This window comes from Triticum dicoccoides, chromosome 4B, assembly GCF_002162155.2.
Source record: "Triticum dicoccoides isolate Atlit2015 ecotype Zavitan chromosome 4B, WEW_v2.0, whole genome shotgun sequence".
Taxonomy (NCBI): domain Eukaryota; kingdom Viridiplantae; phylum Streptophyta; class Magnoliopsida; order Poales; family Poaceae; genus Triticum; species Triticum dicoccoides.
The window spans coordinates 512,939,439-512,947,586 of record NC_041387.1 but is presented as its reverse complement, the minus strand read 5'-3'; positions in this window follow the sequence as shown (position 1 = coordinate 512,947,586).

The window sequence follows — 8,148 nt, the reverse complement described above, 5'->3', positions numbered from 1 at the left end:
CATATCGAGCATATTGTGTGTATGATTGAAATGCTTGGTATGTGTGGGATCTGACTATCTAGTTGTTTATCTTTAGTAGCCTCTCTTACCGGGAAATGTCTCCTAGTGTTACCACTGAGCCATGGTAGCTTGCTACTGCTCCGGAACACTTAGGCTGGCCGGCATGTGTCCTTCTTCGTTCCTGTGTCTGTCCCTTCGGGGAAATGTCACGCATCGAGTACCGGAGTCCTGTTAGCCCACTACAGCCTGGTTTACCGGAGTCCTGCTAGCCCAGTGCTACAGCCCGGACCCACTTGCTGATGATCGACACGTTCGATGCTGGGTCATGGATGCCTGTCCCTGTAAGTCTGTGCCACTTTGGGTTTACGACTAGTCATGTCAGCCCGGGCTCCTTATCATATGGATGCTAGCGACACTATCATATACATGAGCCAAAAGGCGCAAACGGTCCCGGGCAAAGGTAAGGCGACTCCCGTGGGGATACCGTGCGTGAGGCCGCAAAGTGATATGAGGTGTTACAGGCTAGATCGATGTGACATTGAGTCGGGGTCCTGACAGCCACAAAACAGCAGCCATGCTTCGTGTTACGCCCGGTTATGCCAGGGGCTTCACAGTACGATAATAAAGTCCGACCACCTTTTCAGTCGCTCAGCACCCCGAACTTATAGCACTATATGCATCAGCTCCGAATCATGTCTTGGGTCATTGGTTGGGTTTGCCTGGTTCCCATGTTTTGGTACCTTACATTTCGTTCCGTCGGCTAAGGTAGCGCTGGGAGAACTACTGCGATTGTGTCCCGGTTCTGCCGGACGAGCACCTTAGTAGAGAAAGTCGAAAACTGACTGTCATGATGCAGCGAGAGCTGGTCAGCTGTTCGAGAGGTTGTAAAATCCCTAAAGATTTATTCCGCATAACGCCATCATAAATGCAGACTGCGACAGATCGGTCTTCCGATCAGGCGCCAATAGAGCCCCTAGTTCGGCCTTCCGAACACTAGGGGCTGCGCCGACCATACTCGAAATCCTATGGCTAAGTGAGAGTAGTAAAGCCCTATAGTCCGATTGCCTGGTTCGTGGTGAGAAACACCTCCTCACAAGGACCCAACCATGGGATAAAGAGTGTTCAGATATATCCCGAACACCTCCATATTTCTCACGTGGGGGCTGAAGCCGACGACTGGCCAACTCTTAGCATTTACATACAATAAACAGCCGCACAGGAAGAACATATGTTCAAACAAAATAGGTAATATATAATAAAAGTGCCATTATCCCATATTACAAATATTGGCAAGAATGCCCTCAGGGAAATATAATGTCTTTGGTGCACTCATCCGCCGCCAGTCGGGCCCCTTTCAGTACACCTTCATAGTACAGTTCGGGCTTGCGATGCTCCTTACCCTCCGGTGGCCCCTCAGTCATCAGCTTCTCCGCATCAAGCTTCCCCCAATGCACCTTTGCACGGGCGAACACCATGCGCGCTCCTTCTATACAGACTGATCGCTTGATAGCATCAAGCCGAGGGCAGGCGCCCACAATCCTCTTCACGAGTCCAAAGTAACTGCTTGGAATTGGCTCCGCAGGCAACAGCCGGACAATCAAGTCCTTCATGGCCAATTCGGTCGCCTGGTGCAGTTCGACCGACTGCTTCAGTTGATCGATAAAAGGCACCGGATAGTTCGGCGCCAAATACTGCGACCAGAAGTTCCTCTCCGCAGACCTCCTCTCCTTGGTCCGGTAAAATTAGGCGGCATCTGACATGCTGTGAGGTAGATCCGCAAATGCCCCTGTAAAATCAAGAATTCAACTTGTCGCTTAGAGTTCTCCCCACTATCACGTAATAATGGCCATAGATACAACATGCCTTACCAGCCGCAACTTTCCGGGCCTCCTGAATGTCCCGTACAACACCTCGGGCTTCTTCCCGAGCATCTTCCGCGGCTTGGAGAGCTTGGGCGAGTTCGGATTCTTTCCCTACTAGACTCTGCTCCAAGCTCTCGCTTTTTGTCACAGCCCCCTGGAGCTCCCGTTCAGCTATGATGACCCTGGCCTCATGTTTTTCACGAAGCGCCTATTCGGCGGCAGCCTTCTCGTTGGCATCAGCCACAGCCTTCTTCAGTGCCTCATATTCGACACTTGCTCCTAGGGCGTCCAACACAAATACTTTTCAATAGGCACAATTTCTCATTCGTGCCTAATGCAAGACAATGTTTCAGCATACCTTGCTTATCCTCTAATTGCTTCTTCACACAGCCAAGTTCTTCCTCGGTCTGTTCCAGGCTCTGCTTCAGTTCGGACACTTCCGCATTATGAGCGGCCGTCTTCTCCGCAGACGCATGTTTTTAAACAAAGAGGTACACATCAATAACAAAGGTTCACACGAAAAGAGGAGTTGATCCCCTGCCCGGCTCTGTGTCTTTCGCCGGACAGTGTATCAGGGGCTACTACTCATATTATGATGATTCCTCAAAGGTCTCTTAGAAACCATACCTCAAAGGCCTTTATAAGGCCAAGGCAGGACTCATTCAGCCCACTTTCGGCAGACTGAATCTTTCCAACCACCGCACCCATGAGGGTCCGATGTTCGTCGATGATAGACGCGTTCTTTAACACTGTCGATAGACCGCCCGGCAGCTCTGCATAGACAGAGGTTGCCGGCGGAGTAGGCAAACCTCCCTCCGTGGAGGGTGGCCGCTCGCCCGATCCTGGAGCCTTAGAGGCCTCCAGGACCTTATCCGGCCCGGGGTCTCCTTGAGATGACACCTCGGTGTCGCGCCTAGACTTCGGAAAAGGAGCCCCCTGAGGCGTCTCGCTCGCCACAGCGTCTGAGCTCAACGAATCCTCCGATGAGGACTGTCCGGCAGGAGATCTTGCCGGGCTGCACGAGATGTGGCGGCAGTTAAAACTACTGTACCCAGACGACCCTAGATGCATAGGCGCATTCGGAATTCGGTTGCTTACGATTTTTCCAGGGGCTGGACTCTGGGATCCCACTCCGGGCCGTTGTCGGCAGCCGGGGTGGATGCCTCTGGATGGGAACCTCTCCCCCTCTTGGGCGATTCGGCCTCCAGGATGGGGAAGCCGCACGCTTCTTCCCACCTGCAAAGCGAGGCTCGTCCTCCTCTGCTTCCTCCTCTTCGTCTTCGGAAGAAGGAGCGTCGCTGGAGTCTTCAGATTTGGCGTCCGAAGCCTCGCGGCGACAGAGGCCACTCCGGGTCTTCTTGACCTTCTTGGAGTCCTCCTTCTTTGGTGGCTCGTAAGGCGCAGGTACCAACATCTTTGTTAGAAGAGGTCCGGCCGGTTCCTTCGGCAGTGGGGCCGAACAATGCATCCGCTCCACCTTCTTAATCCATCCCTGAGGTCATGATGAAACACGATTAAAATGTCTCCCTCATGACATGCCAACTGAAGCATGGATGGACAGGGCGTGGCTGTAACTTACCGGGCTTGCAGAATGGGAAAATTGATACCCCCGGTCCTCGGTGGAGTCCGGCCACAATTTTTCGGACTTGAAGAGCACCTTCCAGATATCCTTGTGAGAGGAGTCATAGAGCTCCCGAAGGGTTTGGTGCTCGGTTGGGTCGAACTGCCACAAAGTGCAGGCTCGATGCTCGCAAGGGAGAACCAGGCGAACTAGTATCACCTGGACTACGTCGACAAGTTTGACGTCCTTGTCAACCATGCTCTAAACGCGCGTCTGGAGCAGTGATAGCTCATCGGGCGAGGTCCAGTCTGGGCCCTTCTTGGGCCAGGACGTGTGTCTGCGTTCTGGGAACGGGGGTACCCAGACTTGCCTGCCTGCGGCCTGTGGCGTGGCTCAAGGAGTGGCCCAGTACGGCCCATCTTCATCGACACATGCTCAAGACCCTCGCGAGGGTCCAAGCCTCGCGGGGCGGACGACAGGAAGCTTTCTCAAGCATAGCCTCGTTGGGCTGGCTCGCGAGGAGGCGGAGAAATCAAGGCGGGGTACCTCACAAGGTGCCCATGACGCAAGCCATGACGACCGAAGCCAGGCGGGCGCCAGGCGGGCGCTGGCCTGCGCAGAGTCCTTGTTTCCTCTTTGGTGCAAAGGGGGTAAGCGCAGGCAAGGGTATCAAGCAAAGGCAATCATTTCGGTGCAACAAGACCAAGACTAGCAGAATGGCAGTATGGGGGTCATCGTGGAGCCCAAGCCGGCATCATCATCAGAGCCTTTGGCAGGCGAGGACCAACTTTAGTCAGGATAAGTGTAGTAGATGTTCCCCTTCAAAATGGCTAATTGTTGGCGCCCTTCCCGCTCAATATTTGGGAAGAGGACCAGGGCCTCGCTCTATAAATAGGACTAGCCACCACGGTAGAAGGGGATTCGGCCCGGATTCAATCCTTCCCAAGAGGCATCACCTTCACAAGAACTCCTCCCCTTGTGAGGCAGTTCTTCCTTTGTATTGTTCCTCATCAGCCCATGAGGCAATCCACCACACCACAAACTAGAGTAGGGTATTACACCACAATGGTGGCCCGAACTAGTATAAACCTCGTGTCCCTTGTGTTGTTCTTCGTGTAGTTTAGATCCTTTGCGAGGCGACGAGACGTGAGTTGGTAGAGGGAGCGATATCCATGCGCACCCCAGAGTTCGAACCTTAAGGGTCTGCCGGAACCCGAAATCCGACATTTGGCACGCCAGGTAGGGGTGCGTCGGAATCCGCCTTCCACCGCCTTGTGTTTCGCCGTCCGTCGCATCCATGTCTGACGCTCGTCGAGCCCGCGCCGAGCGCCGGGCTGCTCTCACCACCCGCGTCGCCCAGACGGCGCCCGTCAGCGGATGCCCCTGCCATTCCCCGTTGCCTGCCCTCAACGCCGCCGCCGGCCCGGCGGGGAACGAGCAGCAGGCGTCGTCCCTGCATCCTTCGGTGCGGCGAGAAGGCCACACCACTACCCCGTCGCTGACTCCAGTCGGTTCGACATCCCACACCCGTCGTGCTCCTGCGGACGCGCACACCACGCTGCTCCTGGCGCGGGAGCTCCTGCATTACCGTCCTGTCGACGACCTCTATGATGAGTGGCTCGCCCGCATCACCGAGCTCGTCAGCGCCGCCGGGGGCTCTCCTGCACCATCCCTCTTGCTGCACCACCCCCCGCCCTGCGTGGGCAACACAGCTCCGGAGGCGCCTCAGCCGCCTCCCCCTCAAGAAGGCGCCCTGGCCCCAAGTCGCGCGGCCCCAGGACGGGACCCGCTCCGTCCAACGCCCGTGCAGCAAGAGAAGAGCTGCCAAGAGATCCCTAGTCCTCAAGAAGCTGTCTGTGTGCTCCCCGCACCGGCACGTTATGACCATGCTCCTGCTCCAGTGCACCAAGACCCCGCGCTGCTCCTGGCGGCAGCACGCGGAGACCTCCAAGATCAAGCTCTTCGTCACCAAAGGCCTCCCGTGGCCACTGCAGGCTGTCGTGCCTTCACCGCTGAGCTGCGCGGCGTGGCCTGGCCGGGCAAGTTCAAGCTAGCCGCGCTACGATGGCACGGCCGACCCTGCGGAGTTCCTACAACTCTATGAGCTGGGTATCGAAGCCGCCAACAGGGACAAGAAGGTCATGGCGAACTGGTTTCCCATGGCACTCAAGGACGATGCCCGCACCTGGCTCCTGAACCTGGCTCCTGGCACGATTTCCTCCTGGGACGAGATGCGCACTCGCTTCATCGCCAACTTCCAGGGCACTCGCGACCGGCCCCCGGCCATGAGCGACCTGCGTCGCATCAAGCAGCAGCCAGGAGAGACCCTGCAAAAGTACATCAAGCGCTTCAACAACGCTCGCCTCAAGATCCCCAGGGTGACTGAGGAGGCCGTCATCTCAGCCTTCTCCAACGGCGTGCGTGACATCAAGATGAAAGAGGAGCTAGCAATCCATGAAGACTTGTGCACATCCCTGGAGCTGTTCAACTTGGCGACCAAGTGCGCTAGGGCTGAGGAAGGGCGTCTCTCCCTCCTCGAGCTTCCGACTGCCGATCCAGAAGAGAAGAAGCCCAAGGTCAAGGATGCGAAGCGCAAGGGGGCTGCTGTGCTGGCAGCAGAGCCGGACACCAAGCGAGGCAGGGATCAGCTTGAGTCATCCAAGGGCAGCCGATACTATGTGTACCATGACCTCCACACCCACAACACCAACGAATGCCAAGAGCTCAGGGCTGTGCGAGATGTGCGTGCCAGCCGACGCTCCGAGCGCAACGACCGGGGCTATGGCCGAGGAGGAGGAAGAGTGCAGGACGATGGGAAGACCGTGGCCCTCGTCAAGGGTGGCGTGACCGACCTCGCGAGGACCGCTGGCAGGACTAGCCTCGCGAGGGAGGTTGGAGGGATCAGCCTCGCGAGGGTCGCCCACAAGGCAACGTAGGCCTCCCTCCTCTGCCACCTCAGCCAAGGAGGAATGAAGACCATCATAAGGACGAAGGGGCTGGGGGCTTCCAGGAGCCGCGCGCAATTGCTTGCATCTTGGGCGGCGCACAGGCCCCAGCCTCTCGGTGCATCTTCAAGCAGTTTGCTCGCGAGGTGAATGTAGTCCTCCTCAAGCTTGAGGCCGCGCGCCCTCTGAGGTGGTCAGCGTGCGCTATCACATTCAGCTCTGTGGATCATCTCAAGTGCGCAGCCACGGCCGGAGTCCTCCCCATGCTTTGCTCCCCAATCATCAACAATGTGCAAGTCACCAAGACCCTCATCGATGGTGGAGCGGGACTCAACGTCCTGTCCGTCGAGACGTTCAACAATCTCCAAGTGCCATACAATCAGCTTCAGCCAACCAAGCCTTTCTCAGGAGTCACTGATGGTTCCACAGTTCCAATAGGGCAAGTCCGCCTTCCTGTCACCTTTGGCCAGCGTGAAAACTACCGCACCGAGCTCATCGACTTCGATGCTGCCCACATTCGCCTGCCATACAATGCCATCCTGGGGTACCCAGCCCTGGCCAAGTTCATGGCAGTGACCCATCACGGCTACAATGTCCTCAAGATGCCAGGAAGCGCTGGAGTCATCACAGTGCCTTGTGAGGAGAGGGATGCAGTGTGTTCCCTTGAGCGAGCTTTCCAAGCCGCGTCAATCAAAGACCCAGACCACAGGAGCAGAAGACTTCCCGAGGCAGTCCCTAAGAAGAAGAAGACATCACCTGGTCTGAACCCTCGGGAGGCAGGCCCCTCAGGATCCGCGCCCGTTCAAGGGGCGCCTCCTTCTGTCGCATAGGAAGGTGCGCTCGGCGCCCTCCTCGGGTAAGGCTTGGGGGCTCTCTCCTGGAGGGCCATCGACTTTGCCAAGATCATGAGGGAGGTGCTCGCGCACCACTTGGAGGCGTGCTTCAAAGCACGTTTCCCTTAGGAAGGAACAAGGCAAGGAGGGCCAAACCCTCGGGAGTTCATCAGCGAGATCATTCAGGAGCTGCAGGAGTCAAGAGTCATGAGTGGCAGCCACCGCTTACCCACCGTAGCTCCCCATCCAGGCGAGGATGGTGGGCTGCTTGTCTGCATCGACGTACCAGGGCTCAACCGAGCCGCCTCTTAGGAGCACTTCTGGCCCTCACGCGTAGGACGCTGTGAAGGTCCACCCCACAACTATGTTCGCATGCCTTTCGGCCTGCCGAACGCGGCTGCTGCGCGTCAGCGCCTCATGAGGAGCATTCTGAAGACTCAGGAGGTCAGGCATTTTGCGGTCCTGGCAGAGATGGAGATGGCCCTTGAAGAGCCGCCAGCACCTCCGGAGCCCCCCGAGGCTCCTGGGCCTGGGGGCTCATGAGGATCGGTTTCCACAGCGCGAGTCGTCAGCTACTTCAGCATCCCTTCATCTTCAACATCATCAGGTGACATCCTTCGAGTTTCATTTTCAGCTGGGAGCGCCCCCAGGGCTGCATCATTCCCAGGCCGCATGGGTCCGTCCCTGTGGCATGTATCCCTTTTGTTCATGTCTTTAGATTACCTTGTTGGGGGTGCCCCTCGGGCTGCATTATCCCCAAGTCGCATGGGCCTGACCCAGCGGCATGTATCTCTCTCGCGTTTATCCAGGTCGTGCATTTGACCCGCCATGGTTATTAGTTGATGCCTGTGGCGGCACCCTTCTTCCCTCATGCCAGCCGCTTGCACGTTAAAAGGGGGGGTACCTGAGCATCGCGACTCATGGACTCTTACTGGCTCTCGAGCCCT